Source organism: Bubalus bubalis, chromosome X, assembly GCF_019923935.1.
Source record: "Bubalus bubalis isolate 160015118507 breed Murrah chromosome X, NDDB_SH_1, whole genome shotgun sequence".
NCBI lineage: Eukaryota > Metazoa > Chordata > Mammalia > Artiodactyla > Bovidae > Bubalus > Bubalus bubalis.
In genome coordinates this window covers 98,729,647-98,754,681 of record NC_059181.1, presented here as the reverse complement: position 1 = coordinate 98,754,681, position 25,035 = coordinate 98,729,647, and positions in this window count along the sequence as shown.

Sequence of the window (25,035 nt, the reverse complement as noted above, 5' to 3'; positions counted from 1 at the left end):
GGCAGTTTGAAGACAAATTAGGTCTAAATAGTTTCAATTAAGCTTATATATATATAACTATCATGGAAGTCAGGCCTCTCTGTCCATCACCAACTGCCGGAGTTTACCCAAATTCATGTCCATTGAGTCGGTGATGCCATCCAACCATCTCATCCCCTGTCATCCCCTTCTCTTCCTGCCCTCAATCTTTCCCAGCATCAGGGTCTTTTCCAATGAGTCAGCTCTTCACATCAGGTGGCCAAAATATTGGAGTTTCAGCTTCAACGTCAGTCCCTCCAATGAACACCCAGGAATGATCTCCTTTAGGATGAACTGGATCTCCATGTCCAGATGGTTGGATGGACAACCGACTGATCTCCTTTAGGATGGTTAGATCTCCCTGCAGTCCAAGGGACTCTCAAGAGTCTTCTCCAACACCACAGTTCAAAAGCATCAATTCTTTGGTGCTGAGCTTTCTTTATAGTCCAACTCACATCCATACATGACTACTGGAAAAACCATAGCCTTGACTAGATGGACCTTTGTTGGCAAAATAATGTCTCTGATGTCTCTGCTTTTGAATATGCTGTCTAGGTTGCTCGTAACTTTCCTTTCAAGGAGTAAGCATCTTTTAATTTCATGGCTGCAATCATCATCTGCAGTGATTTTGGAGCCCAGAAAAATAAAGTCTGACACTGTTGCCTCATCTATTTGCCATGAGGTGATGGGACTGAACGCCAATATCTTAGTTTTCTGAATGTTGAGCTTTAAGCCAACTTTTTCACTCTCCTCCCTCACTTTCATCAAGAGGCTCTTTAGTTCTTCACTTTCTGCCTTAAGGGTGGTGTCATCTGCATATCTGAAGTTATTGATATTTCTCCCAGCAATCTTGATTCCAGCTTGTGCTTCTTCCAGTCAAGCATTTCTCATGATGTACTCTGCATATAAGTTAAATAAGCAGGGTGACAATATACAGCCTTGACGTACTCCTTTTCCTATTTGGAACCAGTCTGTTGTTCCATGTCCAATTCTAACTGTTGCTTCTTGACCTGCATACAGGTTGCTCAAGAGGCAAGTCAGGTGGTCTGGTATTCCCATTTCTTTCAGAATTTTCCAGTTTGTGGTGATCCACACAGTCAAAGGCTTTGACACAGTCAATAAAGCAGAAGTAGATGTTTTTCTGGAACTCTCTTGCTTTTTCAATGATCCAGCGGATGTTGACAATTTGAACTCTGGTTCCTCTGCCTTTTCTAAAACCAACTTGAACATCAGGAAGTTCACGGCTCACATATTGCTGAAGCCTGGCCTCGAGAATTTTGAGCATTACTTTACCAGCGCGTGAGATGAGTGCCATTGTGCCTGCTGTGCTGTGGGTCATGGGGTCACAAAGAGTTGGACAGGACTGAGTGACTGAACTGAACTGAACTGATCATGGAAGTTGTCTTTATTTTACTGAAAATGTGCTTGTGAATATGTCAGTTCTACTATATAAAACACAATAAGCTTAGTAATATAATTACTAAGATGATACACAAAGTATGGTCAATAAATAGTAAGTTAATACTGTATATAAACAAAGGAACAAGACTATCTTAGCTTCTATGTTACTATATATTGGCATCTGAGTCTTAAGGTGAGATAAATCAAGTATGGCGTTATTATTTTCCACAAGCCCAATATTGTTTCATTTCTAAAAGAACAATGCAGTACAGTGTTTATGAGTATTTTTAAATGCCACTCAACCCGAAACGTTTTTGATGATGATTTAATTTAATAGATCAGGCCACATTTTTAAGAACACAGGAGTCTAAAAAGCAAGGTCTTCTAAAAAAAAAGGCCTTCTGATAACACAAACTTTATTTACAAGGAGCAAAGAAATGAATGCTTAAAGGCTGGGAGGGATTGGGGGCAGGAGGAGAAGGGGACGACAGAGGATGAGACGGCTGGATGGCATCACCGACTTTATGGACATGAGTTTGAGTGAACTCCAGGAGTTGGTGATGGACAGGGAGGCAGGCAATGCCTGCCTTTGGAGAAGGCAATGGCACCCCACTCCAGTACTCTTGCCTGGAAAATCCCATGGATGGAGGAGCCTGGTATGCTGCAGTCCATGGGGTCGCTAAGAGTCGGACATGACTGAGCGACTTCACTTTGACTTTTCACTTTCATGCATTGGAAGAGGAAATGGCAACCCACTCCAGTGTTCTTGCCTGGAGAATCCCATGGACAGAGGAGCCTGGTGGGCTGCCGTCTATGGGGTCACACAGAGTTGGACACGACTGAAGCGACTTAGCAGCAGGGAGGCCTGGCGTGCTTCAATTTATGGGTCGCAAAGAGTCAGACACGACTGGGCGACTGAACTGAACTGAACTGAAAGGCTACCCACAACCCTTACTGGACAATTTCCTATGTTAACAAGTGTCATCTTTACAACTGTTGAAACAAAGTTACCATGCTATTTTTCTTTAAGAGAGAAAAGTCCTGTCCGAGAATATCCAGTGGTTGTTTGGGAAAAGGCTTTGGCCTCTTCTGGATACTGAGGATTCAGAGTAAAATGCCTACGGATGTATTATTTAAGCTCATTCCTACTGATAACAATCAGGTCAGTCAGTCTTTAATTCTGGATTCTATTATTTACAAGGCCAACAGGTCTGAAGTGAGTGGTAATGTTATTAAGCCTGGACCATCAAAACACATGTGTACATGTCTTACTTGAAATTTCTCTCACCTCTGTTTATTGGTCTGTCATCTAACTGGTTCAGGGACTCTTTTTGGTTGATATGGAGGTTCTATTTTGTTTATCTGCCAATGCTTCTTTAAAAATCTTAATCATTTCTATCTCTCTAGTCCCCTTTCCCCTTTGAATCCAGAAACCCCTCAGATGTGCCTGTCAGAAACCTGAATCAAAGAACTTTAAGCCATATCAATAAAGCCATACTGCATTTAGTTGAAGAAAAATTAAGGGCACCTGTTTCAAAGGACGACATGGGCTACTATACTATGAAGCCATTTCCACTTCAGAGGCACTAAGAATGTGTAACTGGCTCCACTGCTAATCTGTGATAAACCTGTCTATCTTAGCCATCCTGTGAATTCAGAGCCCTTAATCACCACAACATCTAGGACCTTCAATAAGAAAATATCAAAGGAAGGAAGTAAAGGGAATCTAATAGGACTGACTGATGGGAACACTAGCATATACAGGAGGAGATGTGAGAACGGAGAAGGGAAGAGAGAGAAGATGAGAAAAGAATATTTCAAAGAAAAGCATTGATGGAATTAAGCAAAAGAGCATTTACAAAGAGAAGAGCCTGGAATATGTATGTTTAGAATGTTTTTAAAACCCCAAATGGCAAATTCTAAGCTGCACATTTTCTACACCAATCATCCATATTCATAAAGTTATGAATTGTTTTTACTTATATAAGAAACATTCAATTGGGGATGGGATCCTGAGGCATTTAATGTCAGTGTATAGTAATACTGTGAAGCATACATGAAATGACATGAGGTTAAGCAAAACAAGCATTATCATTTAGTATTTTCATTCAATATCAGAAAACAAAAGGGCTTTTCCCCTCCTTTTTCCATTGTCCTTAATCCTTTCTGAAAGGGGACACTATACTCCATAAATATTTTAGGATTTTGTTTGATGATCATTTTCTTTGTTCCATAGATTAAAAAAAATAAATATTTCTCTTTCAATGAATCTTTCTAAATTATGTAATAAGCACCTGAATGTTAAGTGTAAGAAATGAATTTCAATAATAAACATATAGAAGCATTCCCTAGGATGCAGAAAAGTATTATAATAAAAAGGATGCTTACAATAAAACCTAAATTGTCCTCAGAAACTGTCTCTTAAATCACATTTTTCAGGAAATATTTCACATGAGCACATTTCTTAAATGAATAAATAATACAAAGAAAATAGATAATTATGTTTCCCATATCTTCAAATAAAATTTAAAAGGTGCAACATATAATACATTCTGGATGGGGAGAGAGAAATTATTGATTCTGGTCCTAATTCTGTCACAAACCAGCTTCTGTGGACCTCATTTTCCTCTAATTAAGTTACCTTAACAGTGCTTCCCAGCACCAATGTGCTGTAAGGAACACATTACAAATTTTACAAATATATTGGCACACAAGCACATGATTAAAGTTGGATCCTGCCATTTGGTCATATTTACCTCATGAACTTATTAGGGTAAGAACTAGGAATTCTAGGGCATCCTAACTTACCAGTAAGTGTAATTCATCTAAGAAGTAGTAATAAGGAGATAGCCACAGGTGGTCAATTTTGCTTTTGTAAGATTTCCTCACTCTAATTTTAAAAGTGCTCATCATATTAAATTAAATGTGTAAGGGATTTTCCAAAATTAGTAGAATCTCTCTTCAATCAAAAATATTAGCAAGAGATCCAAGGGTGAGCAACAGCCCCCCATTTTAGCTCCCCCGCAATGAATTGTTTTCCATATGAAACAGAGTGGTACAACAGTACTAATTAACTAGATCAAATTTGACTAAATAAAGTAGTCAAACATCCACATTGTCTGGTGCAAATTATTCTGCATACAACACTGCAGATGCATATCCAGAGCTGGTGTTTGTAATTTTGAATGAGAAATACAAGGGAAACAATTCTATAGTTTCATTAAGTGAGGTGAAATACATATAACATTCTTGGAACATCAGCTGCCTTTTGTAATTAATGATCATGCACACCATTAAAGAGTAGTTTTATTTGTCTGTAAGTTTACTGAGAAAGTCATGTCTAGATGACACATATTAAATAGGTCCAGCTGCTAAAACCCACTAGAGATGGGTCACTAGGTGACTCTCTAACTTAATGAACAAATTATCTCTGACCACCTAAATCTATCTTGTAAAAAGTATTATTATTATTATATTTTCAATCATTTGCAAAATATTTGATGATGCTCTGCAATCCCAGATTGACTTTTCCCTTGTCATCTGTGGGTGCTCATATCACAAAGACCCATGTAGGAATCTCAGCTAGTTTACTTCATTTCAGATAAACATTTCCAGGTAAGAAGTCTGACGTTTTTACTCTATTTCCCTTAAACAATGGGAAAATTCAAAATACTGCAGACCTAATGCTCTCTCCCTGCTCTCAAATAACCCTGCATTATACCCATTCCCCAAGATTGATGTCTCACTGTTAAAAGCTAAGGTACTTCCTTTCAGGCAAACTTAGTTGAATAACATCTGGGTCTGAATTCCAACTCTGTCATTGACTAGCTATGCAAATGTGGGCAAGTCATGTGCTCTCTCTGAGCTTCTGTAGCAGATTTGTAATTTGGAGACAACATTGTTAATAATAACACAGGTTCTCCCATCCCCTACTCCAAAATGGCATAAAGCAAAGAAGCAATGATTTTATCACATCTTGCTAACAGATACACAAAATAAATCAAGATAAAGCACAAACGCTCACAGACACAGTTCAAAGCTCTGGTGACTTAATGCTGAGAGGCCAAGTGTATCTGTCTTGGAAGGAGCTTGGCAGTGCCACTTCTCTTGCTCAGGGTTTGTGCTGCCTTTAGCTTGCTAGAAAGCAAATACTGAGCACTATTTTTGCTTTTCACTTTTTTCCCATAAAAGTAAAACCTTCTTTGGATTTCTTTCCATTAGAGAAAACTGGTATTAACGTAGCTTTTAAGCAAAGTGAAATTACTTAAAGCAAACTTTCAAAAAGGAGGGGTACTCGTAATACTTTCTGGAATGTTTTGATAATTACATGTTCTAAATCCGTAAACTTCCTGCCACAGAATAGGAACTAAATTCAGAGTAGCTGTTGCCTGGAATGTCATCCAAATTATATTTCTTTTCCTACTTAACAAAGATGCCTTTGCAAACAGATTATTCATTTCTCACTCCCTCATAGTTTTACTTATTAGGGATGTGGTCAGATCAAATGCTATATTTTTCTCAGTAAAGTCATACAAAATATTGATTATATGCTTAGACATTAAATGTGTACTATTGCAATCAGGGGAACAAATGTTTAGATACCACTGAAGACTTTAGGTTGTGCACATAATATCTTACTTTTACATGTATTTTTTTTTTTTCAAATAGATTCTATCTTCCCAATCTGGCCAATTAAATCTTTGTTTATCCTTTTATTTTCATGCTGAATATAATACAATTTTGCTAGAAAAATGTCTTCTAGCACAACTATCTGGAATAGACAACCTACTCAATGGATATAAATGGAAAGACTAGCATTCTATATTGGAGAAGGCAATGGCACCCCACTCCAGTACTCTTGCTTGGAAAACCCCATGGACAGAGGAGCCTTGTAGGCTGCAGTCCATGCGGTCGCTAAGAGTCAGACACGACTGGCGACTTCACTTTCACTTTTCACTTTCATGCATTGGAGAAGGAAATGGCAACCCACTCCAGTGTTTTTGCCTGGAGAATCCCAGGGACAAGGGAGCCTGGTGGGCTGCCGTCTATGGAGTCACACAGAGTCGGACAAGACTGAAATGACTTAGCAGCAGCAGCAGCAGCAGCATTCTATATGAAATGAGAGAAACCATGATTGTTCTTTTATCCCTTCCAATTAATTCTGAAACTTCCATATGTATATGTATGATAGCTGGCATGCCCACCAACAGTTGTAAACATTTGTATTCTCAAACTTCATTCCACAGATTTTATAATTTTCACAACCCACCACATTTTAATATTATAGAATTCCTGTGAGAATAGTGTCATCTTAACTCTGCATATAGGCAGTTGGAATAATGTGCTATCTACTGAGACCAATATCTGTGGTGAAAGTTTCATACAAACTGTTCTCAATGTTGCTAAGGAAATACATATTATACACTATTTTATCATAAATCTGCTATTGTTCATGATGAAATTTCTTAGTATTTCTCTATTACTATTAGAAAAGTTAAAGCCAAGGCATTAAATAATCATACAGGGAATGTGATAAAGTTGTTTTATTTATTATAATGAAATATTTGAAAGATGACCCATGAACTAAGTTTTAAACATATTTTTTCTCTTATACCTAAATGGGCATTTATCAAATGCTTATTAAGTGGCTTGAAAACAAGAAAAATGATGAATCCCTCATCAAGAAGGATTGCATTTTTTCTTCTTTTAACAAAGTAACATTCATCATTTCACCCTTCCTCTACTCCACTCCTGATTCCTGTTCAATTGATGGCTTTAGATTTGGATTTTTGCTTAGGAATCCCATTTATCAAGCAAGATGAATGAAATCAATACTCCTACAGGGAAAATGAGTTCACTAATATTTACATTTATTTTATTTCTTTCTTTTCAAGTCTCAAATCTGTTACCATTCCACATAACTTTCAGGTGACTCTTCAATGCTTTCTGGTTAACAATGAATCAACAGAATTTTTAGCCATTCTTTCTTTTACACAATTGAAATCTCTTACTAATGGCAATGCTGTAGAACAAAGAGAAAACCCCATAAAAAGAGCTTTGAAGAGAAGTGATAGGAACCATATTAGTGGCTTATCAAAAACAAATTAGAACAGGCAGACTAGAGTTTTAACAAATGATTGCATTCAGTGAATATGTAATTGAACTTTTAAAGGTGACGCCACTCTTTCCTTAATAAATTCTTTTTTTTTTAAATTTTATTTTATTTTTAAACTTTACAAAATTGTATTAGTTTTTCCAAATATCAAAATGAATCCACCACAGGTATACACGTGTTCTCCATCCTGAACCCTCCTCCTTCCTCCCTCCCCACACCATCACCCTGGGTCGTCCCAGTGCACCAGCCCCAAGCATCCAGTATCGTGCATCAAACCTGGACTGGCAACTCGTTTCATACATGATATTATACATGTTTCAATGCCATTCTCCCAAATCTTATTGTGGAAGTTTATGTTCCTGACATTAGAATTGGCTTTTTTGGCTGCAAACTGATATATCTTTATAAGGTTGTTCCCATTGACATTTTTTTCAAATTAAAATATGTCTTTGCATGTTTTTTTGGTTTAGCTTGTTCTGTTAATATAAACAGTTGCATCCAATTTGATGCATGATACAGGATGCTTGGGGCTGGTGCACGGGGGTGACCCAGAGGGATGGTATGGGGAGGGAGGTGGGAGGGGGGTTCAGGATGGGGAACACGTGTACACCCATGGTGGATTCATGTTGATGTATGGTAAAACCAATACAATATTGCAAAGTAATTAGCCTCCAATTAAAATAAATAAATTTATATTAAAAAAAAGAAAATGTTTCTTATATACTGAAAACTTGAAAATGACTTTGATACTTAGAGGAAAAATTAGTTCTTAATTGAATTCCATATTTCTAAGATTATAATTGCTGGTATTAAAAATCTTTTACAGGGAATAAAATAAATATACATTATTAATTCACATTCAACTAAATACAAATGAACACAGTGATTTTTATATTGCTTCAATAACTTTCTGAAATTAAAATTCCAAATTATTCTATTCAATTTGTCTTAAAAGACTTTAATCAATGTCTTTTATTACTCATTTGTATTACTTAGGATATCATGGAAATGACCCTGATCATTCCCTCTGAATATGTTTCTTTTTTCTTAAATGTACTCAATAATGAGGTAAAGATGGTTGGATGTCATCACTGACACAATGGACATGGGTTTGGGTGGACTCCGGGAGTTGGTGATGGACAGGGAGGCCTGACATACTGAGGTTCATGGGGTCGTGAAGAGTCGGACATGACTGAGCAACTGAACTGAACTGAACGAGGTAAAAATGCCCCCACAAAACAAAATGGGTCAATCATGATTCTTAGAAGGATAAATATTACTTAGAGAGTGAATACTAATGGAATAACAAACCAAATGATTGTTTTAAACACCAGATTAACATTTGGATGGTCACTGGCCAAGCACAAGTCCATCCCTCCTTCTTGACGCACATATTCACACTGACAGTATTTTTGACTGTTTTTCTGTTTGGTTACTTTGGGGATGGGAGTAGTGTAACATTTTCTTTGGTCCCCTATAATTTTTATTCTAAAATAATTATTAACCAAATGGAAGTTCTCATTTAGGTGTCAGTATGGTTCTGCAGAGGTAAAATTGACAACATCTGTTGGATCATAGAAAAAATCAAGAGAATTCAAGAAAAACATTTACTTCTGCTTCATAGACTATGATAAAGTCTTTGTGTGGCTCACAAAAAACTGCAGAAAATTCTTAAAAGAGATGGGAATATCAGACCACCTTACCTGCCTCCTGAGAACCCTGTATGTAGGTCAAGAAGCAATAGTTAGAACCGAATATGAAACAATGAACTGGTTCAAAATGGAAAGGAGTTTGTCAAGGCTGTATCTTGTCACCCTGCTTATTTAACTTATATGCACAGTACATCATGTGAAATGCCAGGCTGAATGAAGTCCAAGCTGGAATCAAGACTGCCAAGAGAAATATCAACAACCTCAGATATGCAGATGACACCACCCTTATGGCAGAAAGTGAAGAGGAGCTAAAGAGCCTCTTGATGAAAGTGAAAGAGGACGGTGAAAAAGATTGCTTAAAACTCAACATACAAAAAACTGAGATCATGGCATCCAGTCCCATCACTTCATGGCAAATAGATGGGGAAACAATGGAAACAGTGACAGATTTTATTTTCTTGGGCTACAAAATCACTGTGAATGGTGACTGCAGACATGAAATTAAAAGATTCTTGCTCCTTGGAAGTAAAGCTATGACAAACCTAGTCAGCATATTAAAAAGCAGAGATATCACTTTGATGACGAAGTCTGTATAGTCAAAGCTATGTTTTTTCCAGTAGTCATGTAAGGATGTGAGAGTTGGACCATAAAGAAGGCTGAGCACTGAAGAATTGATGCTTTCGAATTGTGGTGCTGGAGAGTCCCTTGGACAGCAAGGAGATCAAATTAGTCAATCCTAAAGGAAATCAACTCTGAGTATTCATTGTAAGGACTGATGGTGAAGCTGCAGCTCCAATACTTTTGCCAAGTGATGGGAACAGCCAACTCACTGGAAAAGACCCTGATGCTGGGAAAGATCGAAGGCAGGAGGAGAAGGGGGCAACAGAAGATGAGATGGTTAGATGGCATCACTGACTCAATGGAGGTGAGTTTGAGCAAACTCTGGGATACAGTGAAGGACAGGGAAGCCTGGCATGCTACAGTCCATGGGGTTGTAAAGAGTTGGACATGACTGAGAGACTGAGCAACAACAACAAATGGTTCTGCAACTCACCCATGCCTCTGCCACCACATCTGCTAAATAATCATATATTGTCAATAACTTTAGTTTATGATGATATGAAAGTTGCATTTTAAGCCTAAACATGCAATTCTTGAAAGTGTATTTGTAACCAAAACTTCCTCAGGATTTTCCAATTTGCACTGTATTAAAGAGTCATAATAACATTAATGCTCAAACCTTACTAGCTTTTTACATTCACCAAACCACAATTAGATCTCAAGCTCCCACCAAATTCACCCACTTCTGGAAATTCCTGAGAGCCCCCCATCCCTACTCCAACCGCAGGGAAAATCTTTTCTCATGGTGATTTAAGGATTTTTTTTTTTTTTTTTTTTTTTTGTCCATGTGCACTACTGGTCAAATCCACTTGAGAGTGGTCTCACCACTGCAGTGCTGCCTCCCTGTGCTTCTTAAAGCAGCACAACATTTTGAGGTGCATTAATAGCACTGTTCCATATTCAGGCTTCAGGATTCTGGGGTCTGACTGAGCCATGGTGTGTTCCAAGCAAAACTGGAGAAATTGTCTTTCTCCCACTCTGTGGCATTCTCAAGCTGGTTCGCTGAGATCCCCTCATGGAAAGAGTTGCCTCTGATTCTGCCTTTGGCTCCATCAGAAGGACTCCAAACCATCCCCTCCATATTCCAAAGGAACCTCAAGTCAACTTAAAGCCCTTCTCCTTCAGCTAAAAAAGGGGTTAACAAAACTTCAGAGATTGAAACGAAGCCAACATAATCATACTAGTCATTTCAATTAGACTTGGTAAGAACTTCTGGGCTTCCCAGGTGGTGCTAGTGGTAAAGAACCCACCTGCCAATGCAGTGGACATAAGAGACGTGGGTTTGATTCCTGGGTTGGGACGATACCCTGGAGTAGGAAATGGCTACCCACTTCAGTATTCTTGCCTGGAGAGTTCCATAGGCAGAGGAGCCTGATGGGCTATAGTCCACGGGGTCGCAAAGAGTTGGACATGACTGAAGCGATCTAGTGCAGCACTCACTAGCTACCCTCTCTCTCTCTGTGTTTTCAGTCATGTCTGACTCTTTGCAACCCCATGGATCATAGCCTGCCAGGATACTCTGTTCATGGGATTATGCAGGCAAGAATACTGGAGTGGATTGCCATTTCCTCCTCCAAGGGATCTTCCCGACCCAGGGATTGAACTGACATCTCCTTCGTTTCCAGCATTTCCAGGTAGATTCATTACCATACAGGGCACTATACCTCATCTGTAATTCCAAAATCTAAAATGCTCTGAAAATAGGAATGCAAGGGATTTCTTTGTGTTGATTTTATATCCTGCAACTTTACTATATTCACTGATTAGCTCTAGTAATTTTCTGGTGGAGTCTTTAGGGTTTTGTATGTAGAGAATCATGGCATCTGCAAACAGTGAGAGTTTGACTTCTTCTTTTCCAATTTGTATTTCTTTTTCTGCTCTGATTGCTGTGGCCAAAACTTCCAAAACTATGTTGAATAGTAATGGTGAAAGTGGGCACCCTTGTCTTGTTCCTGACTTTAGGGGAAATGGTTTCAGTTTTTCACCATTGAGGATACTGTTTGCTGTGGGTTTGTCATATATAGCTTTTATTATGTTGAGGTATGTTCCTTTTATTCCTGCTTTCTGGAGAGTTTTTATCATAAATGGATGTTGAATTTTGTCAAAGGCTTTCTCTGCATCTATTGAGATAATCATATAGTTTTCATCTTTCAATTTGTTAATGTGGTGTATTACATTGACTGATTTTCAGATATTGAAGAATCCTTGCATCCCTGGGATAAATCCCACTTGGTCATGGTGTATGATATTTTTAATGTGTTTTTGGATTCTGATTGCTAGAATTTTGTTAAGGATTTTTGCATCTATGTTCATCAGTGATATTGGCCTGTAGTTTTCTTTTTTTGTGGGATCTTTGTCAGGTTTTGGTATTAGGGTGATGGTGGCCTCATAGAATGAGTTTGGAAGTTTACCTTCCTCTGCAATTTTCTGGAAGAATTTCAGTAGGATAGGTGTTAGCTCTTCTCTAAATTTTTGGTAGAATTCAGCTGTGAAGCCGTCTGGACCTGGGCTTTTGTTTGCTGGAAGATTTCTGTTTACAGTTTCAATTTCCGTGCTTGTGATGGGTCTCTTAAGATTTTCTATTTCTTCCTGGTCCAGTTTTGGAAATAGAAAGAGAAATTAAGGAAACAATTCCATTCACCATTGCAGCGAAAATAATAAAATACTTAGGAATATATCTACCTAAAGAAACTAAAGGCCTATATATATAAAACTATAAAACACTGATGAAAGAAATCAAAGAGGACACTAATAGATGGAGAAATATACCATGTTCATGGATTGGAAGAATCAACATAGTGAAAATGAGTATACTACCCAAAGCAATTTACAGATTCAATGCAATCCCTATCAAGCTACCAACGGTATTTTTCACAGACCTAGAAAAAATAATTTCACAATTTGTATGGAAATACAAATAAAACCTCGAATAGCCAAAGCAATCTTGAGAAAGAAGAATGGAACTGGAGGAATCAACCTGCCTGACTTCAGGCTCTACTACAAAGCCACAGTCATCAAGACAGTATGGTACTGGCACAAAGACAGAAATATAGATCAATGGAACAAAATAGAAAGCCCAGAGATAAATCCATGCACCTATGGACACCTTATCTTTGGCAAAGGAGGCAAAAATATACAATGGATTAAACACAATCTCTTTAACAAGTGGTGCTGGGAAAACTGGTCAACCACTTGTAAAAGAATGAAACTAGAACACTTTCTAACACCATACACAAAAATAAACTCAAAATGGATTAAAGATCTCAATGTAAGACCAGAAACTATAAAACTCCTAGAGGAGAACATAGGCAAAACACTCTCTGACATACGTCACAGCAGGATCCTCTATGACCCACCTCCCAGAATATTAGAAATAAAAGCAAAAATAAACAAATGGGACCTAATTAAACTTAAAAGATTCTGCACAACAAAGGAAACTATAAGCAAGGTGAAAAGACAGCCTTCAGAATGGGAGAAAATAATAGCAAATGAAGCAACTGACAAAGAAGTAATCTCAAAAATAAACAAGCAACACCTACACCTCAATTCCAGAAAAATAAATGACCCAATCAAAAAGTTGGCCAAAGAACTAAACAGACATTTCTCCAAAGAAGACATACAGGTGGCTAACAAACACATGAAAAGATGCTCAACATCACTCATTATCAGAGAAATGCAAATCAAAACCACTATGAGGTACCATTTCACGCCAGTCAGAATGGCTGCGATCCAAAAGTCTACAAGCAATAAATGCTGGAAAGGGTGTGGAGAAAAGGGAACCCTCTTACACTGTTGGTGGGAATGCAAACTAGTACAGCCACTATGGAGAACACTGTGGAGATTCCTTAAAAAACTGGAAATAGAACTGTCTCATGACCCAACAATCCCACTGCTGGGCATACACCCTGAGGAAACCAGAACTGAAAGAGACACATGTACCCCAATGTTCATCGCAGCACTGTTTATAATAGCCAGGACATGGAGGCAACCTAGATGTCCATCAGCAGATGAATGGATAAGAAAGCAGTGGTACATATACACAATGGAGTATTACTCAGCCATTAAAAAGAATACATTTGAATCAGTTCTAATGAGGTGGATGAAACTGGAGCCTATTATCCAGAGTGAAGTAAGCCAGAAAGAAAAACACCAATACAGTATACTAATGCATATATATGGGATTTAGAAAGATGGTAACAATAACCCTGTATACAAGACAGCAAAAGAGACACTGATGTATAGAACAGTCTTTTGGACTCTGTGGGAGAGGGAGAGGGTGGGATGATTTGGGAGAATGGCATTGAAACATGTATAATATCATATATGAAACGATTCACCAGTCCAGGTTCAATGCACGATACTGGATGCTTGGGGCTGGTGCACTGGTATGACCCAGAGGGATGGTACGGGGAGCGAGGAGGGAGGAGGGTTCAGGGTGGGGAACACGTGTATACCTGTGGCAGATTCATGTTGATATATGGCATAACCAATACAATATTGTAAAGTTAAAAAATAAAATAAAATATTAAAAAAAGAAGCAAAAATAAATAAATAAAATAAAATGCTCTGAAAAGAGGGTTTCTTCAAATTTTGTGCCCAACTTATTCAGTTCACCAAAATTTGAACTTATACTGACTGAGGTTTGCATTTCATAAACTTTATGTTTCCCATATACTGTAAATATTTGGATGAGGTGCTGATTCAGACCCACTTGAGCTGTTACCCCAAATCAGTATACTCCATATCACTTTTCTAAAATAAACTTCTGTCTTTGGTCTCCGCGGCAGAAGCAAGATGACGAAAGGAACGCCATCGTTTGGAAACCGTTGGAATAAGACGCACACGCTGTGCCGCCGCTGTGGCTCTAAGGCCTTTTTTTAAAAAAAAAAAAAAAAAATAAAATAAAATAAACTTCTGAATTTCAAAATACATCTACCCCCATGAGATTGTATACCTACGCACATATGTATTTATATGTACACTATTTATTGCAAGGAAGTATAACACATGAAAACAGAAACAAAATTGCTGAATGAGTGATGAGAATCGCTAATGTTTGTTTATTCATTCAAAAAACTTATTAAACCTCATTATGTGGTATCTGATTATAACACATTACAGACTTCCAAGTGCCATATCTATAAGTATTCATTGATCATTATCATTGTTGATTCTTTATTGTTGTTATAACTGATTGTCAAACAACAGGTTAATCACTGACTAATATATCAAAACTAGTATTATTATAAATACTAGATATTTATTTGATTTAAATGATTAGTTTTTTTGGGTTCCTGGACCCAATTCCAACATGTGTAGGGAGCCTTGCCCACACCAACAAGCAATCCTTGGACACTGAATTCAAGATATCTGAGAATTCAAGTCAATTCTGAAACTATCTACCCAGAAATAGACTCAGATTCCACAGGTAAAAGGCTTAGTCCCATAAGATTGCCCTCCACCTCAAACACCAATTGTAAGCTCAGGATATTACCTGACCTACCAGCAACAAATTGGAGCTTCCAATGACTTCCTCCAACTCAGGATGCCAATCATGATTCCAGGTTGATAACCAACTTCTGCCATGCCCTCCTCCAGGGGATCTTCCTGACTCAGGGATCAAACCCAGGCCTCCTGCATTGCAGGCAGATTCTTTACTGTTGAGCCATGGAGGAAACCCTGGAAACTCTATTACTCACAAGATTACCAGTTTATTACAAATGATATTAAAGGATACAAATCAATGGCCAGATAAAGAGATACATAGGGTGAAGTCCTAAACAAAGCACCTTCTGTCCTAGTGGAGCTTTGGGTCCAGCACAACAGCACATGAAAACATTCTGGTTCCCTGATCCAGAAGCTTTCCAAATCCCCTGTTTTTGGATTTTTATGGAGGCTTCACTACATAGGCATAGTCGATGAACTCATTGGCCATTGCTGATTGATTCAACCTGCAGCTCCTTGCCCCTCTCTGGAAATAAAGGGGTGGGACTGAAAGTTTCAACTCTTTATTCATGATTAGTTGCCCTAGGAACCAGCCCCCATCCTTAGTTTCTTTCCAAAAGTTATCTTCATAAACACAAACCCAGTTATGGTGGAAAGGGACTTGTAAAAGTAACATGATACCCATTTCAGCTTTATGGCTCTGAAGTGATTTCAAGAACTGAGGAAAAGATACCAAATAGTATAACAAGAGATGCTCCCTTTGGTCTTATTGCTCAGGAAATTCTAAGGGTTTTGGGAGCTATAAGCCTGGAAATATGAATGAAGACCAAATATATATGAGAAATATATTTTGGTCATCTGAATTACCAAATATATATACATATTTTTCCCTTGAAATCATAATATTTCAATCTATAATAGATATATAAATAAAATTTCAACTCACACCGAGAAAGCCTTTCTTAAACTGGTCTTTGATTCACTACAATGTTTTTGAAAATCATTTAAAGGACATATTTAATTGCTCTATATTTGGTCACCTTATTGGCTTATCTTATATATTAATATTTGTTATATAATTTTATATTCTTTATAATCCTGTGCTAAAATTATTTCAAATATTATTTTTTAACTAAAATTAGGGATTTTAAATCTTGGAAATGACCTGGGGAGTCCATCTTACAAGTGACCTAGGAAATATATCATTCAAGTCCCTAGTGAGTTCATATATTTTTTTTCAGGAATGGGTAAGTTTAAGTACTCTCTGTTTTACCTTAAATCTTAGTCATATATGCGTCCCAGAGCATATACCAGGGAATAGTTAAGAAAATTACTGTGAAGCATACATTGTCTTCTAAATGACTAAAACAGCCCTTTTACAAACCAAATCTAAAGATTATCATACTAAGTGAAGTAAGTCAGACAGAGAAGGACAAATATCATATGAGATCTCATATGTGGAATCTTACAAAATGATAAAAATGAACTTATTTACAAAATAGAAAAAGAATTAGGCATAGCAAGCAAATGTATGGTTACCAAAGGGGAAAGGCAGGGGAGGAATGACTTAGGAGCTAGGGATTAACAGATGCACATTACTAAATATAAAACAGATAAAAGTAAGAACCTACCATATAGCACAGGGAACTATATTCAATATCTTATAATAAGCTATAACTTTGCTATACACCTGAAACTATCACAACATTGTAAATCAGCTATACTTCAATTCAAAAAAAGAAAAAGAAAAACCAATATCAGTGCAGCTTACATCTGTTCTGTGTTTGTGTGTATGTGTGTGTGCATGTGCCTTCTCTCACATTTATATAACATTGCTTAACATGTCAATATTCTCTCTTTTTCTTTAGTTTGAAATCATAAAAATCATATGCAGTAATTAAAGCATAGATGTGTTCTCCATTTTACAAAGAAGAAAATTAAAGTCAAGATAGAGCACTTTGTATAAGAACAGAAAAGCATTCTGTTGCAGAGTAGATGGGCACAAGAACACCATTCTTCTACATAACCCTCCTTGTCTTTGTCATCCAGTGGTATTCCTAAATCAGGCTGCAGCATAAATATGTTTATAAATTACTTTTCTGCTCTTAAAATAATGACTTTCTTTCACCTGGTGCTTCCCTGGTGGCTCAGGTGGTAAAGCGTCTGTCTACAATGCAGGAGACTTGGGTTCGATCCCTGAGTCGGGAAGATCCCCTGGAGAAGGAAATGGCAATTCACTCCAGTACTATTGCCTGGAAAATCCCATGGACAGAGAAGCCTGGTAGGCTACAGTCCATGGGGTCGCAAAGAGTTGGACACGACTGAGTACACTTTCTTTCATTCTTTCTTTCTTTCACCTAAACATTTGTGCCAAAGGATGATACTATTCAGTACTGCAGGCATTATCTCTTAATTAACCACCAGTTACATTTCTGCACCATTTTATGTACTGTATTTTATTACATCATTAGACTTTATTTTTACATTCATAATTGCTGATAAGTGCTAAATTTTTTAACGTGAAAGAATTTAGTCATTAAAAATGGATAAAATGTTGAAGGCAGAATGTTAAGTAATTATTTCATTTGCAGTTTTTAGATAGATAACAAGGATCCAGTTAGAATGCATATTATCTCTTGTAAATAGATCCTGTGATAGAGAATACCTGCTAGGGTGTAAGTAACGAACTGGGAATCATGCTGGTGAACAGTCCCAAATTAGAAAAGAACATCATCTTTATTTTTTATTCTTTATAGAACTTGAGGATAACTTTTTAATAAGTTTTATGAAATAGGTGATTTATAAGGAAAAAAGTGCTCATAAAAGTAACAGAAGTATTAGCATTCTGTGAGGGAAACTCAGTCTTATGAAGACAGATGTTTTCAAATCATCCATATCCACTGACATTTTAAATCCTTACTCCTAAGAACATCTTCCATGGTTTCTATTAACATACATAATGATTCCACAGTTGTCAATCACACTAACAAAAAGCTACACCCACTATGTTTGAAGGACTGATGCTGAAGCTGAAGCTCCAATACTTTGGCCACCTGATGTGAAGAGCCAACTCATTGGAAAAGACCTTGATGCTGGGAAAGACTGAGGGCAAGAGGAGAAGGAGGTAACAGAGGATGAGGTGGTTAGATGGCATCAGTGACTCAATGGTCATAAGTCTGAGCAAACTCTGGGAGATAGTGGAGGACACAGGAGCCTGCTGTGCTGCAGTCCATTGGTTTACAAAGAGTCATACAGGACTTAGCAACTGAACAACAACAGGCTCTTTACACCAAAGATGTGTATCCTAGGCACTATGCTAGTGGTTGCAGAGAAAACAAAGATTAATTAGATACTGCCTCCACTCTCAAAGATCTTACAGTAAACTTTAAAATAATGAAAAAAGTGATCAATTACATGGGAAGAATACATAGTTATACAAGTTGATCAAGAAGTGAAGTGAAAGTGAAGTTGCTCCATCATGTCTGACTCTTTGTGACCCCATGGATGGTAGCCTACCAGGCTCCAAGATACATGGGATTTTCTAGGCAAGAATACTGGAGTGGGCTGCCATTTCCTTCTCCAGGGGATCTTCCCAATCCAGGGATTGAACCCAGGTCTTCTGCATTGCAGATTACCATCTGAACCACTAGGGGGTTTCACCAAACATCAGAAGTAATATTGAAATAAATCTTTACAGATGGACAGAATTTCAATAGATAAAGACGAAGAAACAAAATGAGTAAAATGTATTAGAGTGGAAAAGCAAGGAAATGACAAAAAATCCAGCTTGGTTAGAGTATATGTTATGTAGGATGATATGATTATACTTGAAAGAAGTTAAAAATAGGAAACATTCCCTGCCTTGGTCATTGCATATTTCAGCCAACAGTAGTGGTGGGCTTGCGTGATAATTATTTTAAAGCAATGTCAAAGTCAATGTTTCTCTATTTTTCTCCCTAGAATTCACTCAGTGGTTTTGTCTTTCCAACAAACCCTATCTTTTTTTTTTTCTCTCTTCTCTCCTCTGCTTGAGAATCTCTGAGTATGTAGGACTGCAGAGTACTAGTTACCTCACAATTAAAGCAGACAAAAACTCCTGTGTCTTGATGGGCAATGATGATTCAGGCCCATGGATCATATTCATTCCCATCACACATGTATTCTAACTACCATACCCATCTTCTTCCTTTCTATCATTCTAATTCTTCTATTCTGTTCTAGATTAGAAAATAAGCAAATTTAGCTTTGGCTTTTAGATATGCTCCCAATGTTCACTAGTTCTATGGTTCTCAGTTATGAACCAGTTATATTCTTATAGATTATGATTTCAGTGTTTGAGGGGCTACAGTAAACATGTGATAAAGACATCAGATATGAGATAAACAAGACTTTCCTTTGAGAGAACATAAGATCAGGACACAGTGAACCAGATGATCATAAAAAGAGCACTGTGATATAAATGTTTATGTCCATCATAAATTCACATGTTGAAATCCTAACCCCTAAGGCGCCCTTGTCCCTTTTCACTATATGAGGATGCAATAAGGTTGCAGCCTACAATTCAGAAGAGAGCACCCACCAGAACCCGAGCATGATGGCACCTTGATCTTGCACTTCTAGCCTCCAAAACTATGAACAATAAATTTTACTGTCTATAAGTCACCTAGTCTATGGTATAATACCCAGACTTTTAGAGAAGCCATAGCAAACTAAGACAAAAAGGTCTCTAGAAAGATGGACTATGTCTCCTATGCCGGCTATTATGTTTTATTCCTCTCTCACAATCACCAGCAATATCCACTTCCACCCTTTTCTTTCCTGCTCTGTTTCCTGGGAGGTTGACTTCTATGGACTAAATTGCTCATGCTCCCTTGCCAGTTACCTTTCCATGAGGTTAGGCAAACAGGAGGCACTAGCAGGAAATGTTAGGGTAGGAGAAGTAAAAGGTCAGAGTCCTTCCCTCAGACCTTCTTACTTCAGCACCTTGTCACTAGAGGTACTAAAGCCCCTCAGAGACTTCACCTTCTGCCTTTAAGAGTGTCCTCCATGGTTCCTGTTTTTATTCAGCTACCTTCAGTACCTTTAAGATTAGTGGTTGTAACAATTTTTAGGGCTTCCTTAGTGGCTAAGATGGCAAAGCATCTGCTTGCAATGCAAGAGACATGGGTTCCATCCTTGGGTCAAGAAGATCCCCCGGAGAATGGAATGGGTAAACATTATAGGATTCTTGCCTGGAGAATTCCATGGACAGAGGAGCCTGGTTGGCTACAGTCCATGGGGTCACAAAGAGTTGAACATGACTGAGGGACTAACACTTTCACTTTTTCATACTTCAACAACTCTTAATTAGTGGTGTGTGCTCAGTTACTCAGTTGTGTCCAACTCTTTGTGACTCCATGGACTCTAGCCTGCCAGGATCCTCTGTCGATAGGATTCTTCAGTCAAGAATACTGGAGTGTGTTGCCATTTCCTGATCCAGGGGATCTTCCCGGCCCAGGAACTGAACCCACATCTCTTGTGTCATTAGGCAGACTCTTTACCACTAGTGCCACCTGGGAAGCCCTTTAACTAGTGATAATTTATGTGTAATTTACATCCATTTATTAATGCTTCTTCATTTGAACCATCTAAAGTGTGGTCTTATTTCTTGAAGCCCTGACTGATACAACTCCAGAGCCCACAGGATTTATTCTAATTTGCTTGAAGTTATTGTCAAATTGAAGTTAAATGAGAAGGTGGTAAGGAAAGGTGAGTCACTGAAATGGAGAAGGAGCACGACAATGGCAAAGGTGGGCAGAGACTGTACAAGCACTGGCCAATAGAGAAAGGGTCTTTAATCATAACTTTTTCATATTTACAGCTGTTTCCAGTGTGAAAATGGAGACAGGATATTGCTGGCCCCAGAGTCAATAATTTTAATTCTATTAGTAAGATCCATTTTATTGTGATTATCGATTTCAGCTTGATAACATCAAAACTTTAATGTCTCATTTTAATTCCATTCTTGCCAAGCAACTTTCTGACTATAACTTGGGTTTCATATAAGTGCTAACAAGAGGGAATATACAGGCTTCAAATATTCCAGTAACTGTGATTATTTTTTTTTAATCACTGCAAACTAATAAATAGCCATTATGTTTTTGCTATTATGACTTGGTTAAATAGAAGTGCTTTCTTGAGATATTTGTCTTCTTTAGGTGTGTTATTAACAACAAGATTCTGAAGGCAAGGCCTTGGACCACCTGTAGCTTGTAACTTGTTTTTACTATTTTGAAATTCTATACTATAATACCTAATGTGTTGAGGAACACTTAGAAGAATATGGGCTGCTAGACTAGGGGAAGCAATTTTATACCAACCATGTTTCTTGGCAGGACCTTGGAACAAAATCTTGGTAAAGACTTCACAGAAGGTAAAAGACCGTACTTAATTTGCCCAGGAAATAAATGGACTAGACCTATCATTTTGTGGCCACTTAATCGTGTTCGGAGTTATGTCAAATAATAAATGTCTCCCCATACCATACAAAGAGTATTTCTGCAGTCAAAAGCTCCTTTTTTAAGGTATTATTCTGTCCATGACGTGCGTTCTAAGTCACTTCAGTTGTGTCCGACTCTTTACAGCCCTATGGACTGTAACCTGCCAGGCTCTGTCTATCCATGGGATTCTCCAGGCAAGAATATTGGAATGGGTTGCCATACCTTCCTCCAGGGATCTTTCTGACCCAGGCATCAAACTCCAGGCTATTACATCTCCTGCACTGGCAGGCGGGTTCTTTACCACTAGCACTACCTAGGAAGCCCCACTATCCATGACAAAACATCATAATTATACAGATTTTGACTTGTTCTTCAACTTCCTCTTATGATCTTAAGTATCAGTTGCTTGGCATAAGCACCATTATTCCTGCTCTTTTACATGTTTATACCAGTCTTGTCCATTTACAATTACTTTGTCACTCAGATGTTTGTCTGTGACATTCTGTGCCACTAGGTTAGTTAAAATACCTTCAGGTGGATGTTTCTAAGTATCCTGTGGGTGTTCAGGAGAAGAAAGAGACAGGAAATAAGTTTCTGTTGTATAATTGCCTCATACTCAAGCAATCTGTCTATCAGAATTCTTTCTTATGGATAGAAATGCTCATTCTACAATGTTCAAAACTCACCCGTGTCCCCTCCACCCCCTAATCAATAAATTCAGAGTTTGAAACTGAATCATTCATGTTAAATACATTTATTTAAGAAATATAACCTACTTTTCCGTAGGAGAGATTGTCTGATTATAACAAGAGAAAAAAGCTCTCTTGACTATCAAAAGACTTTCCCATATTCAATTGTGAAGATTTAGGAATACGTGAATCATCATCAATTGATTAAATTTCTTCTAAGCATGTGGCATATACTTTAAAAGAAAAGCAAAAATGCTTGCCGAATCCCAGAAAGGGCACTTTATTGTCTTCAGAATGATGTGGGAAAGTTCATGAAATTAGCTAATAAACCATTATTTTCTTCTACTTATTCCTTATTCTCTGCCTGTCCTTTTCCCTTCCCGATTTGCTTCTGTGGGATTTCTAATGATGCTCTAATAACAAGAACAGCTGCAGCAGTGGTGGTGGCAACAGCAGCTATCATTTATATATTGACTACATAATACATACTTAGCATTTTGCTCAACCCTTTACAATAATTAATTAGCTACCTCTTTCCTCAATGCTCAGAGGCAGCTACCAAGTCTTTTTCCCTTTTTGCCAATAAAAGAAAATAAATAAAAAAAAAAGAAGAAGAAGAAGAGAGATTAAGTAACTTGGTCAAGGTCAGACAGCTAATAAAGAGATCAACCTATGTTCAGATTTGAACCCAGGGCCATTTGACTCTGGAAGTTATGCACTTAACCATTGTATAATTGTGTCCTTTGGAGGTGAAGTTAGTGAACTGCCCTGCTCTCTGGGAGACTATAGGTGCTATGTAATTGGAAGATCTGTAATCTTCTCAATATTTATATATGCTTATCACTTGCTCAAGGTATATGGAACTATGACCAAAAAAGCAACACAAGGAAGTGTATGTGGCTTCAGCAGGAATCTTAAGGGAAGCAGGAGGACATCCAGCTTAACAGCTATATCAGCTGAATCATCAATTAGGTGGCATATGTCATGGCCAGGTAACAGAAATATTAAAAAAAATAACTTTTTTAGTAGAGGATTTTAAATCATTCATTAATATATTCACATGTTGCAGTATTTGTGGAATTTATATTAGGGTTTATTTACTGCAATTGTGAAAGTCTCTCAGTCATGTCAGACTCTTTGTGACCTCATGGACTATACAATCCATGGAATTCTCTAGGCCAGAATACTGGAGTGGGTAGCTTTTCCCTTCTCCAGGGGATCTTCCCAACCCAGGGATCGAATCCTGGTCTCCCACATTGCAGGTGGATTCTTTACCAACTGAGCCACAAGGGAAGCCCGAGAATACTGGAGTGGGTAGCCTATCCTTTCTCCAGCAGATCTCCCCAACCCAGGAATTGAACCGGGGTGTCCTGCATTGCAGATGGATTATTTACCAGCTGAGCTATCAGGGAAGCCCATTTACTGCAAGGCAATCATCATATTCTATAATTCACTGAAACTGGGGGGATCTATTTTCATTGTTTTTTTTTTATTTATTATCATTATTATTTATTTTTTACTTTACAATATTGTATTGGTTTTGCCATACATCAACATGCATCCGCCACGGGTGTACACGTGTTCCTCATCCTGAATTCCCCTCCCACCCCACTCCCCATACCATCCCTCTGGGTCATCCCAGTACACCAGCCCCAAGCTTCCTGTATCCTGCATCGAACCTGGACTGGCGATTCATTTCTTATATGATATTATACATGTTTTAATGCCATTCTCCCAAATCATCCCCCTTCTTTGAGGATATATTGTCTACATAGAATACACTCTTGAATTGTGACTGAGAAATCATGGATGGAAATAAGCTGTACTTGTGTGTGTGCTAAGTCGCTTCAGTCATATCCAACTCTTTGAGACCCTATGAACTGTATGTAGCACAGTAGGCTCGCTATATGTTGCCATAAGATATTAAAGGTCAAATAAAGTGATGGAAAATAATCAAAACTAGGACCTATACAATTATGTAAAGTCTAAAAATAAAATAAAATTAAAAAAAAAAACAAAAAACAAAAAAAAAAAACTAGGACCTATGATTTCCTAATGAGTGTTTGAATGCAACTAATAATTTACCTCTGACAAATCACTTATCTTTTCTGTGTTTCCCAGTTTTCAGCCATCAAGTGGGGAAATTAATATAAGATCTCTGCTCTGCCCTTGCCTGTCCTAACTTGTCTAAAATCTCAATCACTTGAGCATCTAATGAGCTACCAGCAAGCATCAAAGATGAATGAGAATGCTTGTCCTTCACGTCTTTAGTCCACTATAGGGACTACCAGGAGCTAGAATATGTGGATTATACAGAAACACAAATGAGTTTGTAAACAAATTTAAAGATCCTAGCCAGAAAATGAGTATGGTTTTATGACAAGAGTATACACATCAAGGGACACAAATAAATAGATGGAGAATGAGAAACTCGAGTCAGGAATTTCTTGTCATCTCTCTGGGGTGCAGGCAATGGGCTTATGAAAAACTCAAAAGGAATAAAGAAATCCCATCTGACATTTAGTTCAGACTTTATTAGTGAACATTTTTCACTTATGATATTCACATGTAAATTCCAGACTGCAGTTTCCTTCTTACTGTCAATGGGTTCTGGT